The sequence below is a fragment of the Heterocephalus glaber genome, unplaced genomic scaffold (assembly GCF_053883595.1).
Source record: "Heterocephalus glaber isolate CG9 unplaced genomic scaffold, H.glaber_assembly_v1.0 deba00001504, whole genome shotgun sequence".
NCBI classification, from domain to species: Eukaryota; Metazoa; Chordata; class Mammalia; order Rodentia; family Bathyergidae; genus Heterocephalus; species Heterocephalus glaber.
Window position 1 is genome coordinate 21,874,095 of NW_028258324.1, and position 26,863 is coordinate 21,900,957.

The 26,863-nt window shown below is 35.2% G+C and overlaps 1 pseudogene; it reads right to left on the bottom strand.

Annotated features, from left to right (window-relative positions):
* Positions 1-20,727: 20,727 nt before the first annotated feature.
* LOC101699602 (U1 small nuclear ribonucleoprotein A pseudogene) overlaps positions 20,728-26,863 on the bottom strand; it is a 35,589-nt pseudogene continuing 29,453 nt past the window's right edge.

Sequence of the window (26,863 nt, forward strand, 5' to 3'; positions counted from 1 at the left end):
CAAGTTTTCCAGACACACAATGTAACTATTTAAAAGCTATCTTCCATTATGTCAAAAGAAAATTTGATTTGAATGACTTTCAAATTTTAGCATCATATTCTTCCAAATACTAATAAGTTTTATGCATCACCAAAATACCCAGATATCATTAATGTCTTCATAAGTCTTATCAGAAAAGCCTTGGAATACTTACTTAGTAGCTATCAACTTTGTGACAGAAGATGCAAGTTTTCCAAAGTTTTAATATTTGTTGAAAGCTCAAATTTTATCATTGGCAAAAAATGAATAGTTCATTCATGTTCAAGAAAATATTTGCCAAACATCCATTTACACTTTGGGATATACTTCCAGTCAAACTTTCATAAAATTGCTACTTCTTTCCTGACTGATAATCTTTAGTAAAAGTTTTTCCTCCCTGTGAATGTGTGGTTGGAAAAGGAACATGACTATTTGTATAGACCAGTGTAACTGACTTGAGTTACTAAGGCAACTGAGGTTTGATGATTAGGTGGTACTAGTGTGCAACAACAAATCCCAAAATGCAAGCCTACCCATTATCTATATATTCTTCCTTAAAACAATAGGTGCAATTCTTCAGATAAGACATTGTTTCCATTTGCACACTTATAACTAAATTTTTAATTTCTCAGGTTCACTGTGGAAAAAGTAGTCTTGATTTCTATTACTAACTTATATCACTTTATATATATATTACTGTGTGCTAGATATATTACTATATATATATTTTTTTTTTCTGGAACAGTGGACTGAAAATACAGGCCTTCTTATTTCCCTAATTTGGATCCCTTAATCCACTTTGACATTTTAGGAAATAAATAACAACTAAATTTTATTTTATAGTAAATTAATACTGAATTCTAATATTTATGCAATAAAAGTGAAAATGCTGAGATCACAATATGAATAACTGAAGATACATAATAAGAATGAAATAGAAGAAGCCTCATGAGTATGATCTAATATGTGAAGATGCACATATTTATAACCTATAGGAATTTCCTAAAAACAAATACATAAATATACTACATTATTCAAAAGAACACTGATATCATTACACAACAAGTAGCACCTGGAAAATAGAAACAAAACTTCATTGTAATCTCATGAGAAAATGAGAGTAAAAAAGTTAAACAGTAATTCAATATTTGCACAAAAGTGATTTAATCTTGTCATCTCCAAAAAGTCACAGATTATGCTTTTAGGATTCTTGGACCAAAATTTAAAAATTTTAACATACACTTTAAGTTTCATCTACATGTGTGTACCTATCTGTGATATAAAATATGTTGCTTTCTGTAAGTTGCAATTAAACCAGGGTTCTAACATAGGGGTTAAAAAAATCCAATGCCAAGGAAATGGGGAGTAATAAACAGAATGAATTTGGTTTGTTGCCAATAGGGCCACTCCTGGAAGAGAGTAGCCCTTGTGTGCACCATTTTGACTTTTCAGAAGTCTAGCTTTCTACAGGAAATTCTTTCCTATATAAATTTTGCAATTATTTTTGTAAAATATAATTTGTCTAGTACCTCCCTAATACATCATTGATCACTGTATTGAATTAGTTTTTGCATCATAATGATTTTTTTAAATGATTTTAAAAGTCTTCTGTGACCTTTGTGCTCTTCTCATGCCAAACCAATTCCATTACTATCATTCAATGAAATCTTTGATTACATACTGTTTCCTGCTTCTTTCTTTCCATTCCCATTCACTCTTCAAAAATTCCAATTTGGTTTCCTGCTGTAACACTATATTTAAAATGTTTTCATAAAAATGGCCAAGATGTTTCACTTTGCAAAATCCAATGATTACTGTTTTTCTGAAATATATATATATCATCAAAATAATGTTTTAGTGCTGCTTGCTATTACATCAAATCGCATAGCCACTCATTCAGTCAGATGAGATACCCTTTTTTGTTCTCTTTCCTTGGTCTTACTTCCAAATGCCAGAGTCTCCCAGGTATAAGTCCTGTAAAATTAGCAATAGTTTCTTGGCTACTTGCTCCTGCCAATCCTCTGGCAGCTTCAAGATGCAACCAGGCATCCTGTTATCAGAAGACGAGACCATTGGGGCCCTAAAATATGACTCTAAATCCAGGAAGAAGGTAAACAGCCAACTCTGAGCAATTCAGCCTATAGAGGTACCACAAAATCATCTGCTAAACCCTTAAACACTGAGAGGCACAACACCTGAGCCAAGGGTGCACCCTGGCCCATTAGAAGACCTACACTTTGATGGTTGCTCCCTCACTATTAAATATGCTTCATCCACATGGAGAGCTCCACCCCATGGAGAGTTCCATGAAAACTGATTGGAACTCTTCCTCTGCTGTTATACTAATCACACTTTATCATGGGTCTACTAGAGTGGCCTCACACTAACATGACACACAGAAAGTGACAGATGCTCCAATCCCACAGCCTGCACACCATGCCCAAAGCTGCATGTGAATCTGTCCCATTTAACAAAGCTGCATTTGCAATTGAAACAACTAGTGGTGCAATTCTGTAATCCCTGCACTGAGGCCATTAAGATATCAGTAGACATTACTGACATTGATTAAAGCTTAACAAATTATGTGGACACTACACTAATGCACACACATAGAACCAAAACTAGCATAGCCTATGCAACCAACACCCTAAGACGTATCACTGAAGAAAGCCTTTTACTACAATTTCCAGATAATAAAACTCGTACAGGAAACTGATCCACCAAATACATAAACATCAATGTAATGGCAGAAGAATCACAAGTAAATAGGTAATGGGATGTCTGCAATGGAATATAAAATCTATCCAGCAAAAGAACTCAAACAAGAAATTAGTAAATTAATGGACAATTTGATGAAACTTGGAGGAAAACTCATGACATGAATAAGAAATTTGTCAAAGAGAAATATTATGAAAAAGTATCAAACTGTTTAATAATTGAATAAATGAAATAAAACATACAGTTTAGTAAAGATCAAAGCAGAATCAAACAGGCAAAAAAGGAATACATTGTAGTACACCATTAAGTGATTAAACTTATACATTATGGGTATTCCATAGGGGTAAGGAAAGGGAATAAATCATAGAAAATGTATTCTAGCAAAAAATTGTTTATTACCACTATAATGGCTTTACAAGAAATGCTTGAATTCTACAACAAAGGGCACAAGGTTCATAATTGCCATAAGGGAAAACATATGAAAGCACAAAACTTACCACTAGGGGAGATACACAAAAGAGAAAGAAGAGAATGAACTTTGGCAAATGGGAAAGCCACCAAGCCACAGATGAACAGTAGGAGAGGAAGGCAAGAATAAAGATATAAAAAGTAATCCAAAAAATTAACACATGAGATTTCTTTTCTTATCAATAATAACCCTAATTTTAAATGGGTTAAATCCCCCAATTAAAAGATATAACTTGAATGAATGGATTGAATATCCTATGAGATGTTTATAAAAATTCATTAAATGAGTGAAAAGACACAGGCTGAAAGTGAAGGGATAAAAAAAGTTACTCAGGAAAATAGCCACAAAAGAGAGCACCAAAAGCTATACTTAGATAAATATACTTTAAGTTCAAAACCAATAAAAACAGGCAAAGGAAGTTCATACATAAAATGCTAAAGGGATAAACCCAACAGCAGGAAATAAAAATTGTAAATATATATGCACATGAACTTGGAGCACTCAAGTATGTAAAGCAAACATTATCAGATGGAAAAAGATAGATATTAATACATTAACAGCTCAGGAAACTAAGGTCTCAGTTTTATCAATAGACAGATTATCTAGATAGAAAAAATAGCAACAAAGAAACATGTGGCTTCACCTACAGAACAAATGCACCTAACTCACATTTAGAGAATATTTTGTCCAATAGATGCACAATGTACATTTTTCTCCGCTGCTCATGGATTGTTCTGCAAGATAGAGTATATGTTAGGTTACACACACAGACACACACACACACACAGACACACACACACACACACATACAAAATTCCAACAAACTTTTAAAAAAATTAATATCATGACATATCTTCTCTTGCCATCATGGAATAAGACCAGAAATCAACAGAACTTGAAAAATTATACAAATAAGTGAAAATTCAGCAAAATATTTTGAATTACCAATGAACCAATGAAAAAATCAAATTGAGACTTTCATTTAACTGGAATACTGCAAAAGCTGTTCTAAGAGGAAGATTTACACCAATAACCACCTAAATTAGTGGAGGGAAGAACATAACAAAGATCATAGTAGAAATAGATTAAACAGAGGCTTAACCATTTATAATAAATGAAACAAAGATTTTGTTTTTGTAAAAAGTAAAATTAACAAACTTTCAGCTAAGTTAAAAAAAAATGAAATGACTCAAATGAAATTATAGATGATAAAAGAGACATTCCAGGTGATATCACAAAAATGTAAAAGAGTATTGGGGATTATTATGAACAACCATACAGCCACAAATTGGAAAACCTGGGAGAAATTGACAAACTTCTGGACATATACAATCTACCAAAGTTAAAACCCGAGGATGTGTAAAATCTGAATAGACTAGTCTCAGTTACCAAGACTGAATTAATGATAAAAAGTGTACCAACAAAGAAAAAGCTAGAACAGATGGTTTCACTGCTGAATTACATAAAACATGTATAGAGTAAACTAATGGCATTTCTTCTTAAACAATTCCAAAATCTTGAAGAAGAAAGAATAATTCTAAATTAAATCGCTAAAATTATAAATTACTCCAATTCCAAAAACAGAGAAAGCATAACAAAAAGCAAAATTACAAACCAATACTCCTGATAAAAATAGATATAGAAATTTTCAAAAAATATAAACATATCACATATGCAAATAAGTAAATATATTACATTATATCAACAAAACGAGGGAATAAAACATGATTATCTTAATGGATGCAGAAAATTATTTGGCAAAATTCTGCTTCCCTTTTTGACAAAAATTCTCAAAAAGGAATTATTGAAAATATGTGCCTCAATCTAATAAACACAATATATGACAAATCCACATCTAAATTCATACTGGATGGGGAAAAGCTTTAATCATTTAATCTAGTATAAGGTACAAAATGAAGATGTCCACTCTTTTGTCACCAATAATATAGTCTTATCCAGAGCCATAAAGCAAGTGAAAAGAACAACTTTGTCAATAAGAACAGAGGGGTTGGGCCAGGGATTTAACTCAGTGGTTCTGGCGCCCACCTTGCAACCGCAAAGTCTCAAGTTTGATCCCCAGTATCAAAAAAAAAAAAAAAAAAGAACAGAGGGGTTAAATTATCCATTTTAGGTGATATCATCTTATGTTCAGAAAACCTAAATACTTCGGCAAAGTAACTACCAGAGTAGCAATGATAAATACTATCAGTAATGTTGCAGAAAACAAAATCAACATACAAACATCAATGTTTATTATATATCAATAATGAAATTGCTCAAAAAGAAGTCACAAAACAAATTCCATTACAATAGCGGCAAGCCAGGTTTGGTGGTGCACCCCTGTAATCTCAGCACTCAGGAGGCTGAGGCAGGAAGATCATTGGGAGTTCAAGTCCAGCCTAGGCTACATAGTGAGTTCAACCCTAGCCTGAAGTATGTAGCTAGACCTTGTCTTTAAAAAAAAAAAAGCAGCAAAAATATAAATATAACTAATTCTTTTTTAAATGCCTTTTTTCTATCTCCTCCAATCTTGTCCCAAAAATATATATTGGAATGAATTTAACCAAAATAGTAAGTTACTTTATAATTAAAATTACAAATCACTGATAAAAGTAATATAAAAGAACACACAAATGAATTGTTTATCATGTTTATGAATAGGAACAATATTACCCAAAGCTATCTACCAATGAAATTTAATGTCTAAAAACACCCCAATGACATTTTTACAGAAATACAAAAAAGAAAAGAAAAGAAAGAACTAAACCAACAGAGAACATAAATAGCCAAAGCAATTCTGGGGGAGAGGGTACTGAAAACATTAAAATATCTGACTTTAAAACACACTACAATATATAGTAACCAAAACAGCACAGTATTGTCATAAAAACAAACACATTGACAAAAAAGGAATAGAGAAATCAATTAACATATTTGCAAATGAATTTTGCTGAATGTACCAAAAATATACATACAGTCAGCTTTTTGTCATTGTGAACAAATATCTAAGAAAATCAAATCAAAGGAGGAAATTTTTTTTGGCTCAGAGCTTTAGAAGTTTCAGTCCACAGTAGACTGGCTCTGAGGTAAAAATATCCTGGTGGAAGACTAATGGAAGAAAGCTGCTTACTTTATGCCATCCAGGAAACAGAGAGACAGAGAAAAAGCCAGAGGAAGGGGCTAGGGATCAAATGTAGTACCAAAGATCTCACCTCCATGACGTACTGAAAGACACTCAGATGTGTGCTTCAATAATCCCTTCAGCATTTTTCTAGCCAGCCAAATTTTTAATCAAGATTAATATCACAAGCCAACCCCTTGCCACACCAAGCCCATCCCTTGTCAATTTGACATCCAAACTAATCTCTTTAAACCACACTTAATCTCTAAATGGATACAATAACAAAGTCATAATTCTGTCATGATGTAACTATCCTGTGTACAGTAAAAACCCTTCTTCCACAAAACATCAACAGTCTCAATACTGATCAAAAGTTCAACTACACAGAATCCACTGAGATTCAAAGAAAACTGTTAGCTATGTACCCTTATAAAATTCAAAAAGCAAGTTAAATTTCCCCAAAATACAATGCCCAGGATTAAATTAAAAGAAGACAAAGGAATTTGACCTAAATGAAGCCAAAAACCCGCAGATCAAACATTATAACATGTAGCTCCATATCTGACTTCCAGGGCACTGGTTAGTAAGATGAGTTCCATAGGGACTGCATGCCCCCACCCATATGATCTTGCTGCTTGTAGCCCGCATGACTGCCTCCCTGGTTTGTCTCCACTCACTATCGGTGGCTTTCCTCAGCAGTCAGCCTCGTATCTCCAGCTTCCTGAGTACTCTATTGCAGATTAGAGTTCACTTCCTCAGTTTCAGGCATCACATTGTCAGAAGTACCTGGCAGGGACTTCCGTTCTGTTACACATTGGCCTCCTAGGCCTTCCTTTGAATCTGGGTCAGAGCCTTTGTGATTCTGCATGTCTGTAAAACTGGGATCTCATGGAGGATGCCAAGGCCTGCCTCCAGTGCAAGCAGTAACTGGGCCTCTTTGGACCATGGCTACAGTAGCTTCTGAGTGTCAGATAGCTCAATATGAGGAGTAAGTGAGCATGGAACTTGCGGCTCTTTCTTAAAACAAAGTCTTTAAAAGGAGTTTACATTTCTACAACTTTGAGCCTATATTGGGTGGTGTCTGGCAAACTCCTGAGATCTTTTCAAGGCATTTTTCCTGTTGCTCGAGTGCAAAGCACTTGGTTTCTGTTCAGTGGCTTCAATCTCTTCAGCAATCAAAAGTTCCTTTGCTACAACTTCCCACATGGTCCTTTTTTTGATCAGTTTACAAGTCTTTGCAAATCTTTCTGCTCAGTCTTTCACTTCCAATTCTCATTGTAAATGTGGCTAAAATGAGTCAGCATTACCTAAACCACAGCTTGAATGTTGTACTGCATTGAAATATCCTCCACCAGGTTAATTAGTTCAGTACCTTGAAATTCAGTGTCACACAATGTCTTAGGACATGTATGCAACATAGACAGATTCGTTGCCAGAATGTAACATGAATTACCTTTAGTTCAAATCCCAATAGCTTCTTCATTCCCATCAGAAACCTCATGAATATAGTCTTGGTTGCATTCTATTTAGCATTCTGCTTTTCTGAGTCCCAATAAGAGTACCCATTAAGCTCTACTTATAGCCTTTTATGCTTTTTTATTTTATTTATTTTTTATTTTTTAAAAAATTCTTTTATTGGTACATTTTAGGTATACAATATATTTACATTTATCATTGGGTACATGATGCATTTTAGTTCTTATTTTTTTCCCCATTACCTGTCCGGCCTTCACCCCCTCCACCCTTCCCTGTTTACATACATTTCATTACCATTTTTGTTTTTTTTGTTGTTTTTTTTTACATTTCTCATTGGGAATTGTACCTTTATATCATGCATCTTGGTTCTTATTTTTTCCACATTCCTAGCCCTCCATTCACGTCCTCCAACCTTCTCTATTTACAAAGACTTTATTTCCATTTTTTCCATTTCTCATGATTTTTTCCTTTCCCTTCTTTCCTTTCCACTGCCCCTCCCACTACACCTACCCCTTTGGACCTTTTCTTCCTATTTTACATTATCTATTATTCATTCTAATCATTGATACATTTTAGGTATACAATATAATGACATTCATCGTTGGAAATTTGCACCTTTACATAGTCTCTCTTGGTTCTTATTTTTCACCCTTGCCCAGCCCTCCCTTCAACTCCTCCATTCCTCCCTATTTACAAAGATTTTGTTCCTATTTTTCCATTTTCTCATATTAATCCCATTCCCTTCTATCCTTTCCCCTAGACCTCCCACTTCCTTTCCCTTTGCCCCTTTTCTTCCTATTTCACATTACCTATTATACATTTAGTCCTTATTTACACTTTCAGTTTCTCACACCAGAGAAACTATTCGGTATTTACACATCTGTGTCCTATTTATTTCACTTAAGAGTATTGCCTCAATGTGCATCCACTTAGCTATAAATGTCTCTAATTTCTCATTTTTTATGGCTGAGTAGTACTCCATTTTATAAAAAGAACCCCACATTTTCTTTATCCAGTCTCCAGTTGATGGGCATTTGGGCTGTTTCCAAGTTTTAGCTATTACAAACTGTGCTGCTATGAACATGGATCCACATATATCACTGTGGTATGATTCTTTTAATTCTTTGGGGAAGATACCCAGCAGGGGAATAGCAGGGTCAAATTGGACTTCCAGTCCTAGTTCTTTGAGGTATCTCCATACTGATTTCCACAGTGCTTGCACCAGTCTACACTCCCACCAGCAGTGGAGCAGGGTTCCTCTTTCCCCACAGCCCCGCCAGCATTTGTGACTGGTGGATTTCATGATATCAGCCATTCTTTCTGGAGCAAAGTGGAATCTCAGCATTGTTTTCATTTGCATCTTTCGAATGACCAGTGATGTTGAACATTTTTTCATGTATTTATTTGCTATTTCTACTTCTTTGTCTGAGAAATGTCTGTTCATTTCAGATGCCCATTTTTCAATTCGGTCTTTAAATTTGGGAGGTCTGATCTTTTCAATTTCTTTATAGATTCAAGATAGTAGACCTTTGTCTGAGGAAGAGCAGGTGAAGATTTTTTCCCACATTGTGGGTTGTCTCTTCACACTGCTGGTGGTTTCTCTTGCTGTGCAGAAGCCTTTTAATAAAAAGAGATCCCATTTGTTGATTGTTTGTGCTAGTTCACAGGCAACTGAGGTTTTGTTCATAAAATCTTTTCCTACACCAATGTCTTCAAGGGTTCTACCTAACCTCAGTTCCAACTGGTTCAGAGTTTCTATTTTAATATTTATATCTTTAATCCATTTTGATTTTAGTTTAGTGCATGGTGAGAGATATAGGTCTAGTTTTAATCTTGGGCAAGTTGAAGTCCGATATTTCCAGCACCATTTATTAAAGAGGTTATCTTTCCTCCAGGGAGGGTGTTTGGCTCCTTTGTCAAAGATGAGATGGCTGAGTGTGTCTGGCCTTGTTTCTGCGTTTTCTAATCTGTTCCACTGGTCCTCAAGTCTGTTTCTTTCCCAGTACCATGCTGTTTTTATCACAGTAGCTTTGTAATATAGTTGCAGGTTGGGGATTGTGATACCCTCTGCCATGTCTCTGTTACCTAGAAATGCTTTTGCTGTTCTGGGTCTCTTCTTGTTCCAAATGAATTTTTGGATTGTTTTCTCAAGGTCTATGAAGTATGCTGCTCGGATCTCAACTGGAATTGCATTAAATCTATATAGCAGTTTTGGAAGGATGGCCATTTTCACTATATTAATCCTTCCTACCCAGGAGCAAGGGATGTCTGTCCATTCTCTGATATCATCTTCAATCTCTCTTTTCAGAGTGCCATAGTTTTCAGAGAAGAGGTCTTTGATTTCTTTCATTAGGATGATTCCTAGGTAGTTCAGTTTTTTGGATGCTATTGTGAAAGGAATTATTTGCCCTATTTCTCTCTCAGTGAGTCTGTCATTGGTGTAGAGGAAAGCTATTGATTTTTGGGTGTTGACCTTGTAACCAGATACTTGAATGAATTTGGTTATTAAGTCTAGAAGACTTTTGGTGGAGTTCTTGGGGTCTTCAATATAGAGTATCATGTCATCTGTAAAGAATGACAATTTGACTTCTTCATTACCTATCTTTATTCCTTTTATTTCTTCCTCTTGTCTAATTGCCATGGCTAATGTTTCCAGAACTATATTGAACAAGAGTGGTGATAGTGGACATCCTTGTCTTGTTCCTGATTTGAGTGTGAAGGATTTCAGTTTTTGACCATTTAGTATGATATTGTTGGTTTTTCATAGATGGCTTCTATCAGTTTGAGGTAGAGACCATCTATTCCAATTTTTTGTAGGGTTTTTATCATAAATGCATGTTGGGTTTTGTCAAATGCTTTTCCTGCATCTATGGAGATAATCATATGGTTTTTGACCTTGGCTCTATTGATACAGTGTATTACGTTGATTGATTTTCATATATTGAACCATCCCTGCATCCCTGGGATGAATCCCATTTGACCAGGGTGTATGAACTTCTTGCTGATCTTCTGCATTCTGTTTGCCAGTATCTTCTTAAGGATTTTTGCATGTATGTTGATTAGTGAGATTGGCCTATAGTTCTCTTTTTCAGTTGGGTCTTTCTCTGCTTTGGGGATCAAGGTGATGCTTGCTTCCAGGAATGAATTTGGGAGTATTGCTTCCCTTTCAATTTCATTGAAGAGTTGAAACAGTAGTGGCAGCAGTTCCTTTCTAAATGTCTTGTAGAATTCAGCAGTGAAGCCATCAGGGCCTGGGCTTTTCTTAGTTGATAAGTTTTTAATTACATTTTCAATTTCATTGGTTGATATTAGGTTGTTCAGAATTTTTAGGTCTTCTTCGTTCAACTTTGGTAATTCATATGTATCTAGGAATCTGTCCATTTCTTTTGTGTTATCCATCTTATTGGCGTATAGCTTCTGGAAACAGGTACTGATGATCCTCTGGATTTCTGCTGAGTCTCTTGTCATTTCACCCTTTTCATTCCTAATTGCATGGATTTGGGCCTTTTCTTTCCTTTTTCTGACAAGGTTGGCTAAAGGTTTGCCAATTTTGTTGATTCTTTCAAAGAACCAACTCTTGGTTTCATTGATTTTTTGTATCGTTCTCTTAGTTTCCATTGCATTGATTTCTCCTCTGATCTTTATAATTTCCTCCCTTGTATGAGCTTTGGGGTTGTCCTGCTCTTCTTTTTCTCAAGAAGCTTGAGGTTCAGCATCAGGTTGTTTAATTGGGCTTCTTCTGTTTTCCTAATATGCATATTCACTGCTATGAATTTCCCTCATAAGACTACTTTCATCGTGTCCCATAGATTCTGATATGTTGTATTGTCATTGTCATTTAATTGAAGGAACTGTCTGATTTCTTCGTTAATTTCCTCTGTGACCCACTGGTTATTCAGAAGTGCGTTGTTCAATTTCCACATGTTTATGAAATTTTTTGAGTTTCTTTTGCTATGGATCTCCAATTTCATTGCACTATGGTCTGATAATATACAGGGGATAACTTCAATTCCTTTGCACTTACTTAAATATGTTCTATGTGTGAGTATGTGGTCTATTTTGGAGAATGACCCATGTGCAGCTGAGAAGAATGTGTATTCTGATTGTGTGGGGTGGAAGACTCTGTAAACATCTGTTAAGTTCATTTGTTCAAGAGTTCGATTGAGTTCTAGTATTTCATTACTTATTTTTAGTCTCGTTGATCTATCTATTTGTGACAGTGGGATGTTGAGGTCCCCCACTACAATTGTATTAGTGCATATATGGCTTTTCATGTCCATTAGTATTTGTTTTATATAGTTGGGTGCACTAGTGTTTGGTGCATAGATATTTATGATTGTCATCTCTTCCTCTGGGATTCTTCTCTTTACAAGGATGTAGTGTCCTTCTTTGTCTCTCTTAACCACTGTTGGTTTGAAATCTACTTGATCTGCAAAGAGGATAGCTACTTCTGCTTTTTTTCAGGTTCCTGTCACATGGAGTATTGTTTTCCACCCTTTCACTTTCAGTCTATGAGTTTCCTTTTGAATTAAGTGTGTTTCTTGTATGCAGAATATTGTTGGATTTTGCTTTTTGACCCATTCTGCCAGTCTATTTCTTTTGATTGGTAAATTGAGAACATTAACATTGATGGTTATAACTGAAATATATTGACTTGTCATTGCCATGACTTTTTCTTTTTGTTGGGTTCTCCCCCTTTACATTTAATTTTTTGTCGTGCCAGATGGCTTCATTCTACTTTGCTTCCTGGGGTTGTGATCCTCAATATCTGTTCCTAGGATATTGTGTAAAATTCTTTGGAGTGATGGTTTGGTATTCACGAAGTTCCTAAGGTGCTCTTTGTCATGAAAGTATCTTATTTCTCCATGCATTTTGAAAGATAGTTTTGCAGGGTACATCAATCTGGGTTGGAGGCTGTTTTCTTTTAGGGCTTGGAATATGTCACTCCAAGCTCTTCTTGCCTTGATGGTTTGTGTTGAGAAGCCTGCCCTGATTCTGATGGGCTTTCCTTTGTATGTGATTTGTTTTTTTTCTCTGACTGCTTGGAGAACTTTCTTCTTCTGTTGTGTTTCTGGAATCTTAACAATTATATGCCTATGTGTAGATTTTTTTTTGATCAAGGCTATTTGGAGTCCTATATGCCTCCCTTATCTGTATGTCAAGCTCTTTTCCCCTGCTTGGGAAGTTTTTTGCCATTATTTCTGTGAAGAGATTTTTTTATGTTATCTCCACTCTCTCCTGTTTCTTCACTGAGCCCAATCAGTCTTATGTTATTCTTCTTTGCAACATCTAGCAGCTTCTGGATTGATTTCTCATGTTCCCTTAGAATTTTGAAGCAATTTTTCTTTTCCTGCTCACTAATTGCAATCTTATCTTCTATATCTGAAATTCTGTCCTCACATTGGCTCATTCTGCTGTGTCGACTTTCAATGGAGTTTTTCATGTCCTGGAAATCTATTTGCATCTGTTTTATGGATTCCATTTGTTTCTTATGTTGGGATTCCATCATGTTCCTTAGCTCCTCTCTAGATTTATTAATCAAGTCTTGCACTAGGGGCACAATTTATCCTGTTATCTGCAAAATTATTTCTGATTTCATTTTTTGCAGATCCCCTTTTGTTGCCAGTTCAGTCGGTCCAGGTGGTTGAGTATCAGAGTGTTCCATCCCATTTCCGTTTGGGGTTGCTGTAGGTGATCTGGAAGTCTGGTTTTGAGACTTATTTACGTGTTTTCTCATTTCGACTGGGGCAGGGGGCTGTTAGAGCCTGCACGGATTAACTCCTCTGAGCTAGGTGAAGTGGGACAGGGGCGGGGAGCAGCTCTAGGGATGGTGACCCAAAAGCCCTTTCCTATGGGCTGGGAGCAGCCGGAGGGATGGTGGCCAGGAAACCCCTTCCTCTTGACCAGGAGCAGTAGCATGGTGGCTCAGAAGCCCCTTCCTCTGGGCCATGAGCGGCGGGACAGAAGGTGGCCCAAAAGCCCTTTCCTCTGGGCTGGGAGAAAGGGGAGGGATGGTGACCGGGAAGCCCCTTCCTCTGGACCAGGAGCAGTGGGATGACAGCTCAGAAGCCCCTACCTCTGGGCCGGAACAGTGGGACTCAGTTCCTTGGTCTGGTGGTCTGGAGTCCTCTGCGTCTTTGTAGTGTGGAACCAGGTGGCTGCCTGTCTGCAGCGGGGTGATTCGGTGTCTTCCGCGTGACTCAGGACCTCGGCAGGGTGTCCACAGACTTGCCCGTCTGCAGCGGCGTGATTAAGTGTCTTCCGTTCGACTCAGGACCTTGGTAGGGCATGCACAGACCTGCCTGTCTGCAGTGGGCTGATTTGGCGTTTTCTGTGTGACTCAGGACCTAGGTAGGGCATGGGCAGACCTGCCTGTCTGCAGCGGGGTGATTTGGCCTCTTCCGCGTGACTCTCCTTACCATTTTTTTTTTCTTTTCTCATAATTTATCCTTTCCCTTCTTCCCTTACCACCACCTGTACACCTTTGGACCTTTTCCTATTTCAAATTATCAATTATTCATTTTAATCATTTTAATCTTTAACCAGTTCCAAAAGGTTCTGAACCACGTGGTTAGGTGCAGTCACAGCAATAACCCCATTTCTAATTTTCCTGTAGTAATCAAGTTTTTGTCTCTGTAATGAAATACCCAAGAAAAACAATTTATAGGAGAACATATTTAATTTGGCCAACAATTTCAGAGATTGCAGTGCATGGACAGCTAATTTCAGTCTCATGGTGCAGATGCAGAGCAAATGAAAGCTGGAGGGAAGGAAGTAGAAACAGGAAAAGAGCCAGAGAGGAAGAGTTTGGAAATCAGATATGGTTTTCAAGGTCATACCTTCATGATCCATTCAGACACACCCAGAAGTGTGCTTTATTACTTTCCTAGATATCTCTTAATCCATACCAAATGACAATCAAGATTAACTATCAAAATATGTTGAAGAAACAGTCTCTTCAATCAATGATGTTGGGAATCTGGATAGTCCATGAAGAAGAATGAAATCAGACTTCTCTTTCTCACCTTATGTAAAAATAAATACAAAAAGGATTAAAAACAAATATAAACAAACAGAATATTCAAACTAAGAAATTACCAGAAGAAAACATAGCAAAAATGCTTAATGACTTAGTTTTGGACACTTTTTTATGTACAGCACAAAAACATAAGCAGCATAAGTAAAAAGTTGGCAAATGGAACTCTATCAAACTTTGAAGTTTCCACACACCAGTTTACAAAGTGGAGATAAAAGCCACAAAATGGGAGAAAATATCTGCAAACTATTCATCTAAGAAGAGATTATATCTAAAATATATAAGAAATTTGAACGATTCAAATCCAAAATAAAAACAATCTGATTTAAATAGACAAATGACCCATACAGACATTTCTCAAAAAAGGATATACAATTGGCCAACAGGATTGGAAAAAATTCTCAACATCACTAATTATGAGGGAAATTCACTTCAATACCACTAAGAAATATTATCTTATCCCAGTTATAATGGCCACTATGAAAAAGACAAAAGTGACAAATATGGGTGAGACCAGGAAGCAACTCTTATACTTGTATTATGTTGGTGGTGGTGTTACTACAACCACTGTGGAAGCTTATATGGATGTTTAAAAAATTAGCAATAGTATTACCCTAAGATGCAGCAATTCTACTATTAGTTATAAGTCCATAGGAATTGAAACAGTATGTTGAAAAGACATCCACACTCATGTTTATTGCAGCACAATTCACAATAGTCGAGAAATAGAAGCACTGAGCTGTCCATTAATGGATGAGAGGAAAACGTGGTATATATACATGATGAAATATTATTTAGCCATAAAAGAAATGAAATCCTGTCATTTGTGACAACATAAATAGTACTGAAAGACATTATTTTAAGCGAAATAAGTGAGACACAAAAACACAGATGCAATACTTCCATGTTCTCACTTATAAGTGAAAGCTAAAAAAATTTGATCTCACAGAAATAGAGAATAGTATAGCAGTTCTAGAGTCCAGGAAAGGTGTCAATGATGGAAGGGGAGAAGATGACTAATAAGCATAGGGTTTGAGTTGGATAGGAGGAATGAATTTTAATATTCTACAGCACAATAAGATAACTATGATTGAAAACAACTAACTGAATATTTCAAAACAGTAGAAAGGATTTTAATTGTTCTGAACACAAAGAAATTATAAATGTCTGAATTGATATATACCTATTATCCTGATCTGATCATTATACACTGTACCCATGAACTGTAATGTCACAGTGTACCCTATTAATAGTATTGTTAGTATATATCAAAAAATAAAACTATATTAAAAAGAAATTGAATGAATTATTTCTTCATCCTTTAAATATGGGTGTGGACGTTGTATTTTGTTTTAGCCAATAATACAATATTAAGCACAATGTAAGTAGTAACTGAAATTCTTGGAATTACTCTCATATACTTGAAATCAGAAATTATTGTGACAATAAGCCTTGGGCTTTGGCAAATTGTGGAATAATAAGTGGTCAAGTGGAGAGGAGCTGAGTTGTTGCGGACAATATCTGCTGTTCTATACATGTGAGTAACTATAACCTAGATTATTTAGCAATTAACAGACTTCCAAAATAATACTTCTGGATGAGAAAACCCAAATTGGGATGGAAAGGGCCAGCCTAGATTGGAAGAACTATGAACAGTAAACTAAATGGAGTACTTGTTATGTAAGCTACTGAATTTTGGAGTGATATATAGCAAAATTGCTATACAACATCTTAGCTTATATTCTAACAAAGAAAAAAATGGCACGAGGAAGTAGGAACTTATCATAATAGTCACATAGCAGATACAAAAATAAAAGGAGAGCAGATGAGAAAGCTTACAAAGACATATGCTGTATATTACAGCAAAATATCAGTAAAGCTGTCACCTGAAAAATTTTGGAAGTGAGACCGCATGTTGACATGACTCATAATTTTGGCATAACTGATTGCAAAATTCATTGCTTTTAGTATGTGTATGTTTCAATAATATTTCAAAACATGGTTCAGTAAAATAAATAAAGTACTCTATCAACCTTTTACTAGGGAGAAGGTATTCAATATGCACATTGACTTTTCTTTTTCAAGAATACTTTTTAACAACTACTTGGTAATGAAACAACTATTTCTAATATAACACAGATAAAATAAAGTAAAAGTAAACTTTACTATAAGGGTAAATGTATGTCTTGGTATAGGATATTTTCTTGTTTAATATAACCTTTATGGAAGTTACTTTCTAAGTTTGTATCCAATAATGATCTTTTGTGATTTCCTCTCACATAGAATAGAGTAGACTTGTATGGTTGGTAGGATATTGTTGAGGTAATAATAGTATAGAATTTCAGAGCCTATACTAGTGGTAGCAAACCTATGGCACACATACTGTGAATGTATAACTTGTTTTTCTTTCTAAACTAAAATCCCAGTATTCAAGTTCAATTGCAGTGTTGGCACTTAGAGATAAATAAGTACGTTTTGGGTTGCAGTTTGGGCACTTATTTCTAACAGGTTCACCATCACTAAGCCCTATACTATAGAAGGTATTGTGGCTGCCATTTTTACCTTTAAATAATTCACACTGAAGAAAGTCAGTTACTGTATTACGAGAACACTCCAACAGTCCTGTGGAAATAACTTCATGGAATGTATGGAGGCCTCCTCCCATGGACCAGCAGGCAATGGAAGTAAATAACTTTGAAAGTAGAACCTCCAGTGTTACACAAATCTTCTGATAAACACAGACCTGGCTAACATTTTGACTGAAATATCCTGAGAGACTCAAGCCAGTCCTACTCAGATGAGTGCTCCTCAAATTTCTGGTGTACTAAAACTGTGGAAAAACCCTCATTGTTATCATAACTATATCTGAAGGCAGTTATTATTTTAAAAAATAAATGCTGTAAGTCTAAAACTGAGCAAATATGTTCTTAATATTAATTGAAGACTCTACTTTTTATCTATAGCTAAAAGTGACATATAGTAGACCCCTGACTTTCAAATTCAATTCGTTCCTGAGGGCTGGCTGTACTTCAGCCCTTGGGTCAGTTGGAGGCTAGTCAATTGAAGGCTCAGGCTCCTCTACACATCCTTCAAAGTTTTTCTCCTTTATATAGGCAGGTTTCATTGTCCTTATAGAGACATTGCCCAAGGATTTCTCAATTAACCCCACACAAGAAAAGATGTTGTAATATTCTTTCCATAGCCCTTTAAGGGTTAAATCTGTATCTGAGACCATCTGCAAGCACAAATGGCATTTAGGTCATAACTCAAGACTTTGGTCCTAAGTTGAAACCTGAATTCTGGTCCTAACTCAAATTGTTTGTATATTAGGCCAGTCAGTACTAGAGTTCACTGAGTTCGCTGTATCTTCTTCCACACCATACCTTAAAATAACTTTTATTTGTTAGAAATGACCATTGCATATATTTATTTACAAAGATTGGTTTGTTTAGACCAGGAGTACTAATTTTTATGCTTAAAACTTTTATTTACAAACTTTACTTTCAAATTTAACTTGAAGATTGAATTGCTTTTTCTTTGAAAACATTGTCTTTTTTTGGATTTGTCACTTACTTTGTGAATTTGAGCCAGTGGCTTATATGCATGTTTTATTTCTCTAATCTGTGAAATAGATTAGTAAAAACAATTATATTACTGAGGCTTTTGAAATTCAAATTAAATAATATATGTGAAAATATTAGAACTGTATCTGGCATATTAAAACATTCAATATATACCAAAAGCATTTTTTGTTGAAAGATAATTGTTTAAGATTGAATATATATCTAACCACATTTTCTGGATTCTATACTTTGAGCTTTGTGTATAAAAAAAAATACAGAATATAACTTTATATTTTTCCCCATGGAATATCTTGCAAAGTTTCTTTGACTACCACACTTTTTCTTTTATTTCAGAGAATCACTATGCATTGTTTTTACTCCTGCTATAAACCAAGCTTCATAAAGATAAGTGGTTATTTCTAATAAATAAAATAGTCATTTTAAGGCACACTACAGAAGGTATGTATCATTTTGAAATTGAGATACAAAACAGAAGCTTCAATTAATATTTATTACATATTCACTTTTCCAGTTTTAGACTTGTATTTTATCTGATTCCCACACCCCTTGGGAGACATATTACATTTTAAGTCTTGGACTTCTCATGTTGACTTCTGCCAATGACTTATTTCCTTTGGTACCATTCACTTTGCTTTCATAAACAAAACATATTTTACCTAGTGTGTATTTCATTCTAATTGAGTCCAAATTCTAAGAACAATGTCAGGATTTATTTATTTGGCTAGGTTCTTTTATTCCTTTAAACTACTATATGTTGGGAATACTTATACACTCTATGGTATGAATATTAGAAGGCCTTTTCTTAGTACAACTTGTCTGCATTCTAAGCCCCCAAATGACCCATTCCTCCCTAAAATATGCTGTTTCTTCATGCAGAGCTCTTGTTTTTATATATAATAAAAATTCTACTCTAGCCAAGAATAACAAGGATACAATTCACTAACTTAACTGCATTGAAATTTTGAAACTTTTTATTTCAATCATTCACTTTAATTTTGACTTTCAAACAAACTGTAAGATACTGTGAAATATTTATTGAAACATGTTAGTGTGAAGGTTTTTATTATAAAATGTGTGCATAAAGAAATAAGTTAAAAATAATTTTGTGTCTATCACCTGTCATTTCTTTTCTAAAACTTGAATGAAATTTATTTTAACTGATAGTCAAAAGCATAAAAATGATACAAATCTATGGGGCATCAAGTGCTATTTCAATACATGTATACATTAGGATTAAGGATGTGAATGCTACCTGCCCTAAGTAGTATGAATAAGATAAAACGGACAGGAAGATGCCTTTAAGGTTCTCTCTTGTTACCTTTGCTGCTTTGGGAGTGCTATGTTGTTTCTCTTCTGTGATCCTTGTTTGCTATCTCAGCCTCAGAGCCAGCTGATTATGGACTGAAACCTCTATGAACTGTAAGCCAAGTAAACCCCTTCCACAGCTAAACCCATCACCAAGCCAAAAATAAAGAGACCAATACCAAAGCCACAGTTTTCATACAAAGCCTCCAGACTTTTCCTAGTATCTAGTCAGATATCTCTGAACTAGCAGAACAAACGAGTTTTGAACTACATCATTACCAGCCTTGTTGTGGACTCAGTTTAGCATTAACCTTTTTATCCTAGGTACTGTCTCTACCACATTTCACTCAAATCTGGCAGCATAGCTACCCCATATTCACAGATGGAGAGTTATACCAGCTCTGGTATCAGGTAACATTCACTGACTGCAACTACATTATGAAGAAATAGAAAACTGGAACAAACCAATAATGACTAAGACTGAAGCAGTAATACAAATTCCCCTGTCAAAGAAAAGACCAAGACCAGACAGATTTCTGAATTCTTCCAAATATTTAAACAAGAACTAATATTAATTTCTCTTAAATTATTAAAAAAAAATCAGAGGAAGGAATTTTGTCACATACTGTTTATTGCAGCACTATTCTGAAAACAAAACTAGACAAGCGTACAACAAAGAAAGTTACACATTAAACTATTTCAATATAATGAAGGCCAAAAAATAATCTCAACATGTAGAAAGAGCACTTGATAACAATCCTCACTAAACAAAAGGGAACAAATAATGTATAAAAGAATGTACTTCAGCAAAATGAAGGCTGTACAAATATAACAAGCCAATAGCTGACATCATGCTGAACAGAGAAAAGTTGAGTGCTTTTCTCAATGTTCTTCAACAGCACAAGGATGCATTTTTATCACTTTTTTCCAACATAGTACTGGAAGCCCTAGCCAGAGCTATATTGCTTGAGAAAGAAATAAAGAGAAGGAAGACAAGGTGTTACTTCTTAGAAAGGAAAATCTTCATGGCGTTGTTCTGAGTGATCTTAAAGCCCTGCAGGGTGTCTGGAGATGCTCCTGCCTGAACCTCGTTGTTAAACTCCACAAAGGTGATGTATAAGGTGATGTTATCCCGCCCAGGCTTCAGGCAGACCTTCTTGAAGCCAGGGAACTGGTTGAAAAGCAGAGAGGACATGAGCTCATTGGTCTCCTCAGGCTGTTTGGTGAGGAACAAGATGTGATTTGGTGGATTATCCCAGAGAGGCTGGGCAGGTGCCATCTGCCCTGGCATAAGCTGCTGTGAGGGCATGGCCCCAGGGGGAATCTGGCCTGGTGTGAGGCCTGGAGGTGGGATCATGCCAGGAGGCAGCATGTAGGGCAGCTGGGCCAGTATGTGGTGCGTGATGCCGGATGCCTGAGTCATTTGTGGCATACCCGGGACAAAGCCCTGGACAGATCCCACCACAGTGTCAGCCACCCTACCCTCCACAGTCTTCTTGGTAACAGCTTCTCTTGGTTCTTGGGCTTCCTCTTCTCCCACTTATGGTCCCACTCCACAAAAGTACCCTTCATCTTGACGATAATATCTGAGTTGGTCTTGGCATACTGGATGCACATGGGCTTGTCGTAGAAGGGGAATTCTTGCATGGAGCACAGGACGTTGGTGGCATTGCTGACAAAGGCCTGGTTCCTCATCATCAGGCTCCGTGACACCAGGATATCCAGGATCTGGCCAAACTGGGAGAAGATGGCATACAGGAATTCTTGAGGTCATCTTGATCTTCTCATTGAGGTTGTTGATATAAATAGTGTGATTGAGTCGGGTCTCGGGAACTGCCACGGCAGGACAGCAAGCCCGCAAATCCAGCGAGTAGCTCCAGCAGTCCTTCAAACCAGACCATAATGCTTCCTTTCCAAACCCCACCTTTATCTTCAAATTCTTTTTTAAAATTTATTTTATTGGTACAATTTAGATGTGTATAATGATCACATTCATCATGGGAGATTTATACCTGTACATAGTATATCTTGTTTCCTCTTTATTTCCCATTCCCCTCTCCTCCCTTTCATCCCTCTTCCTCTCTTTATTTACGAAAGCTTTGTTTCCATTTTTTCCTTCTTTTCTCAGTTTTTTCTTTTCCCGTCCTTCTTTTCCCTCTACCCCCTCCATAGTTCCCTCTTCCTTTTGAACAATTTCTTCCTATTTTACATTATCTATTATACATTTTGGTCCTTATTTACCTTTCAGTTTCTCAGGCCAGAGAAATAATGCAATATTTACACATATATGCCAAACTTATTTCACTTACGAGTATAGTCTCAATGTATTAGTTACTTTCCTCTCATTGCTGAGACAAAATGCCAGGCACCAAAATTTAGAGTGGAAGGGGTTTACTTGGCTTACAGTTCATAGAGGTTTCAGTCCATAATCAGCTGTCCCTGAGGCTGAGATAGCAAACAAAGATTACAGAAGAGAAACAACATAGCACTCCCAAAGCAGCAAAGGTAACAAGAGAGAACCTTAAAGGCATCTTCCTGCCCATTTTATCTTATTCATACTACTTAGGGCAGGTAGCATTCACATCCTTAATCCTAATGTATACATGTATTGAAATAGCACTCAATGCCCCATAGATTTGTATAATTTTTATGTTTTTGACTATCAGTTAAAATAAATTTCATTCAAGTTTTAGAAAAGAAATGACAGGTGATAGACACAAAATTATTTTTAACTTATTTCTTTATGCACACATTTTTATAATAAAAACCTTCACACTAACATGTTTCAATAAATATTTCACAGTATCTTACAGTTTGTTTGACATATTTTAAATTTTCACAGTTCTTGAAGCTTTTTTGGAATATTTTCAACTCTCCTTTTGTACTTATCTTCCAGTCCACTAAATTATGTCTTAAAACATAGTATTATGGGTCATTAATTTAATTTAGTCATTAAAAGTCAAGGATTTTTATTTCATTGGGCTATTTTTTATTTGTTTTTTATTGGAGGGAGGCCCATAATTTAAAGAAAATGACAAAAAGAAAAAAATCATTAAAGTTAAACAGGTCCACAGAAAGAATAGAAAGACATCTCCATCTGGAAACAGAGAAGCAAAAGTGAGAGACTCAGCTAGATTGACAATTTCTCAACATCGACAAAAGAATCCAGAATGTCATAGAGTGTTGGACTGAATAAAAACTTCTTACCTAACAAAATTCTATTTTAAAGGGATATTTAGAAACCTTGTCAAATATAGAATTTTCAGATTAAGAGCACATCAGTATAGGAAGACAAAAAGATGAAATTCATGATGAAATATATCCCAGAAAAAAAATTCAAGTGTCACCAATGTAATGAGTAAGCCTGGGGGTGTGAGGAGACAAAAAGTGACTAATTAATTGCCTCAGAGATATATAATAATTTTTAATTTAAATAATTTAAACTTGTGTGGATTGGATTTAAGCACTTGGTGTTTAAATAATTTAAGTAAATAATTGAAATTCTTATGGAGATTTTTGAATGAATGTTCTTATTTGCAAATGAACACAGTCCTCCAAATCAGATGAGATATTACCAAAAACTACAAGTATTTTCAGATCTTTCTTTCTTCCTTAACTTGCAACTATAGCTTCAAAATAATTTCAGGATGAGGAAAGCTGCCGTGGATGATGAGTATTTTAGCCCTTTTAAAAGTCTGTGTCATTATATTGTATACCTTAAACGTACCAATAAAATTAATTTAAAAATCTAAGTTTTTGCTTCATGGCTTTTCTAAATCACACAAACAATTCTTGAGTGTCTGGATTCATTTAAGTTTAAAGAATATTCTACTCCAAATGACCAATTATATGTACAAATGATAAAAGTTTTTTTCTAATATCAGTGTACACTTAAAGCTTTGAAATCAAATTATCAGGGTGAGATACCAGGCTTACAAAAATACATATACATTTTTATTTAAACTGAAAAAGAGAAAAATATGTCTTCAATAATTTTGCATTTTATCAAGTTATTTCAAATTAAAACTTTATAAATACTTTATAAGCTTTCTTGAAGGGGATATAAGTTGAATTTTATATTCATTTATAAAGAATGGTAACAAGAATACAAGTCAAATAAGGAGTTTGTTGTGGTTGATTTGTTGGATATTTTAGAGTGGAACACTTTATAAAAGTACTAATAACTTTTTCTGTAAAAGCAGCTTCCATTAGGGGCTGGGGATTTAGTTCAGTGGTTCCGCCACCTGCCTCACAAGCGCCACCTGCCTCACAAGCACAAGGATTTAAGTTCAATCCCCAGTACCCCCCCCCCCAAAAAAAAAGCAGCTTCCATTGATTTTCAAGATTGAAAAAGTATTGATATCATAAAAAGAGGAGGGGGGGGGGACATATTATAACCTATTTGAATGAGCTGTTTATAATATTTTATATGTTATAGAGGAGTAAAGACGATTTTAGACTTTCTCATCTTTCTTTTCCTAGAATTTTAAAAATGTATATATTTCCAGTTAGCACTTTCAATAAATATTTTACATATGGTGTGAAAATCCAAGTGGTCTTCAGTGCTATATATTTTGAGTCTAAATAGTCTTATTATTCTAATATTACATAGTTGAACCTATTGGGCAACTAATCTAAGTTTTATAATGCATTACATATTTCATGTATGTGTAGAACAAATTGATAAACAAATAAGAACAGAGTTTACATTTCAGGAAAAGGTTAAATTTAATTCCTTGGAGAATCACATCATTGAGCAAATTAAAAGCTTCCATATTTCTTCAGAAATAGGGGTTATTATTATTCATTATTAAATTCCTTCCATTTCCCACAATATTCTGTTATTCTACTGTTACTGGATTTAGTCTATTACTAAAATTTTTTGTGATTTTTTTTCTCCATTCTAAGTTTCTTAAACTTATATAATCAAATTTTAAAGGAAAAATAAAAACATAATATTAATGAATAAACAAATTATCTCTAAATACAAACAATAGACTTTCATCATTTATTTTTATTTTTCCTAACTCAATCCACTTTTGCTAACCATTTTCTATTCTTAGAGATTTATTGTTGATTTACTGAGAACTGAAGTAAATGATGCATCCATATTTTTTAAAATGTGATTAGATATTTTAATTTGTAGATAAGTTACCTCTAAGGAGTCAGTAGTTTTTAAGACATACTTCTACTTAGAACAAATAGGTTACTGCTAAAGAATTTCAATCTGAGATCAGATGGAAATCATATCAAAATCAAAATCAAAATATTAATCAAAAGCTTCACTTAAAAATTAGTTAAATGAAAGTTTATTCACATTAAGACTTGAACAAAATATTCATTATAACTTTCCCGCAGTCCTGGCCTGACTCTCCCAATGACGCACAAGATTGTGGAAGAATCAGAGACTGAAAGCACAGAAGCAAAAGTTGTACTTTTATTCAGCAAGCATGCAATAGTACAGTTGCCTTCTCTCAGAGATATAGGCAGGGGTGCCCAAAACGGAGCCACCATTGAAGGGGGGCTCAAGATGCTGGTTTTCTAGTAGTTGAGGCCTATCCTGCCTCTGGGCTGAAGGCGCCCCTACTTGATTGGTTAATGATTAATTTAGTTCGTTACTAGGGACAACAGGGAAGAGTCTTTTTGGGGAACTTTTACAACTTAGGGCCAAGGTTCTTTTTTCTTTTGATCTAAGCAAACCAAGCTTTGTGGGATACAGCGTGAAGAGGAGGTGCAACTCCATACTGTCAGCTTTTCACGGGTGGTTAAGCTGATTCTGCCAGCTATCAGAACTCCTACAGCGGGCTGGAGGGGGGCGGGGGAGCTCGAGGGTGGGAAGGTCCCACATCTCTAGCTGCCTATGGGTCTCTATCCCTACATACTAATCCAAATTACCTAAAGTGACACATGACTCTGATTTTACTCCATGCTTGATATGCGCTATGCCTAATATTGTATATGCAATCCTTCATTTTCTAAGGCAAGAAACACAAAGAAAGCAAACCTGTTTCAGGCAAGAGAGACTATGGTATGTCAAAACAACTTTATATCTTCAGTAGCTTTCAACTGGACATTAATATATTACTGAGTGTAGAGTTTTTGCATGGGTCTGCTGAGGCCTCCACTCTTTCAGGCTAACTTAGCTCTGTCTTTGGGCTTCCATATTTGCTGAGGTGGGAAGGAATTTATATTTCTGTCCTTGGGCTCAATAGTATGAGAAGAAAATGTTCAAATAACACATTTTCAGTCATGTTTATTCATGGAAGCACAGCTAACTTCAGAGGCAGTGAGGTAATAATCCTGTATCTAGAAGAAATGATCTGAAATATTTATTGAACACTGTTTACACTATCATATTTTATGATAACATTTTTATTTTATCATAACACTATTTTGACAAACAAGAGTTAAATTTATTTCTGTAAGAGAAAGTTATTAAACCAATTTACAGACAAGAGTCTGGGAAGGGGTTCTTCTCCACAGTCTTTGGGTCTCCTTGTGAAATTATGAGAACTCATCTGTAAGAACTTCCATTCCCTCAGGTATAGAAGGGATCTCTAAGTTCTTCAATTTCCTCTCCAATAAAACCCTAGATGTTCTCAAGAAAAATTTTTCCCTTCTTGCTTGACACTTGATTTCATTTTATGGACAAGAAAGCAAGGAATTTAATGCACAGAAAGTTTAGGTGTCTTCAAGAATACCACAGCTTATATTATTGGTCAATTTGAAAATTAATGCATTATTTACAAATTAATATTTCATATTTTTATTTCAAACGTATGTTATATATTATATAATATTATATATTATTATATTATATATAGCAAATCTCTTAAAATAAATTAGAAAATAATAATGATAATAGCCACAAGCACAAAAGCAATCTGTCTTAATAAGGCTGCAATATCTGTTTGCTTGTTCTAATTTCTGTTTATATATTGCATGCTGGACTATTAAATCTTAATGATACAAGAGGATAAAAATATAAACTAGACATAGATGTCCTGAAAAATATGTTATACTAAGACAATATCTAAAATGTGCACAAAATATTTGTCAGCAAAGTGGACTTCAATCTCCACAGGATTCTCCACACTTGAGAGAACGGATGTTCATTGTGTTTGATGAGCTACCAA